Consider the following 2,195-nt stretch of genomic DNA (forward strand, 5'->3'; position numbering starts at 1 on the left):
AAGAAGAAGAAGAAGAAGAAGAAGAAGAAGAAGAAGCAAAACCACATCCCTTCGGCCTTTATCGAGCCTTCATTGAGTTCCGGGGGTTGGGGGCCAGGGAAGGATAAGGAAAAAGTAATTATGTGCTGCACCATCTGTCCTCGCCAGGGGGCGCCAGATGTACCTCCCTCCCCCACGCCCCCATTCCCACCCCCACGTCCCGACTCTTGGCTCCCAGCTCGGGCAGAGAGCTACGCTTCCAGGTTATCGATAATACATTCAGTCTGGGTGCGTGTCATGAACATTTAGTGCCTTGCACCTCTTCTGCCCGAGGGACTGAGTCACCGCAGCACAAGAAAAGGACCGTTTTGGAGCGGTCACCCAGCGCACCGATTCATGATTCATGAGATGGTGGGAGAAGAAACATTCCCCTGGGAGGGGACCCTCACTGCGGAATTTGAAATTACCTTCAGTATTATTTAATACAATTTGAGACAATAATTATTACAATTACAATAGCTGTTGTATCACTTACTGTTTTTCTTCTTGTCACTCAAACTGCAGTCAGTAAAGCTTGATAGAGCCCTGTGGGCAGGGAGGGATTGAGCTGAAAAATTTTTGAGGCCTGGGATGCAGTTCCGTGGAAGAGGTTGGCGCTTTCCCAGGGTTTGCGCTCCAGAAACTGCCCCACCCCCAACGCAAACGCTGAGAGTGCCTCGGAGCCTCTTGGCTAGTAAGTTCCACGCGAGGAGGATGGGGCTTCCTGAAAAATAGAGTTGGCCTTGTGGATGGTGATCATGGTGGGTCCGCCATGATCGCAGAGAGAATGCTGGGAAGTGGGTGATGCGGCTGCGGCATTTCTCTCCACAGGCCTCCGTGTAAGGAAGACGGTGTCCCAGGTATGCTAACTTGCTGAGTGTTCTCTTGGCAGATGACTTAGGAAGCACAGAAAAAGGAAAGGCAAGGGAAAGCCGGGAAGATGACAGCTGGTCCACATGAGGATCCGGGACGTGATGAGAAGGATGAGAAGGATTAGAGGAAGCCCCCCCCCCCCCGCCACTCCCACATTCCTGACCTTGAGCTGCAGCACTCCGTGCTCTCATTCATTTTATAAGGGAAACTTCTAGTCTCTTAAAATCATTCCAGGGTGGATTTAATTCCACCAGAGAGATGTGTTGTCTGTGCATGTGAAGAGGAGGAGGGACTTTCAAGGTAAAGACTGCACTGTTATTTCTACACTGAGTGCTGACTATCGCAGATCTCTTTCTCAGGCTAGACCAATGTCTCTCAGGGGTCGGGGTCTACAAAGTGAAGCACGAGACTGGGAGTCACTGCGACCCCCCCCCCCCCCGCAAGTACAGAGGACAACCAACCGCACCTGATTGGCAGGCATCCAAATTGAGTGAGCCGGTACCAGATTTCACTATCTGTATCGTTTCCTCTGGCTGCTGCAGCATTTCAGTTACCTGCAGGCATGGACCATGTGCCATTCAGTATGTCCCGTGTGTGTGTGATAATAGCCACTACAGTGGGGTTCTTTGCTCTTGCTGACACCATTTCACCTACATAGTCTCTGCTTCCTCACCACCCTTTGAGGAAGCAGGACTATTGCTTTCATAATTCTTACTTGAAAGAGGTGGAAAAAGAGGTCAGAGTGTTGGCTCTTAGAGAGCCCCAAAGTGCCACTCAATCCTAGCCCTGCCCACCCACATCTCCCACCCCTAAAGAGCAGGACAATGCTAAGATGAGTAAGATGAGTTATCCCTGTGCCTGGTGTGTGCATGAGGAGTCAGCCAGCATCTTTACTCCTCCTGTAAGTCCTGTGTCCTGGGCCACCCCCCAACCCCCGGGTGAGCAGGAGATGAGTTCCTTGGACCTGTTCTGCCCTCCGATGGATTTCTCTCAGCATGCTTTCCTTGGGATGGGCAATTTTCTAAATAGGTTCATGAGTCAGCAGAAAATAAAACCAAGCTGCCTGGGTGAGTCCCCACTTATATCAAGGGGGCCCTACATAGGGCAGCCAAACAAACAAATGACCTTTCTGTAGTAAGCGTTGCCTTTGTCTGCCCTGAGATGGGACAGGATGGGATGATGCGGAGTTCCTGCTCAGATCGGGCTATCCCATCTTTACCAGGGGGTGACATTCCCATGATCCTCTACTCCCACAAAAGTCAGAACTGGTGCTGGAACTTCCCACCCAAGTCCTCACACCTTCC

Source organism: Meriones unguiculatus, chromosome 7, assembly GCF_030254825.1.
Source record: "Meriones unguiculatus strain TT.TT164.6M chromosome 7, Bangor_MerUng_6.1, whole genome shotgun sequence".
Taxonomy (NCBI): domain Eukaryota; kingdom Metazoa; phylum Chordata; class Mammalia; order Rodentia; family Muridae; genus Meriones; species Meriones unguiculatus.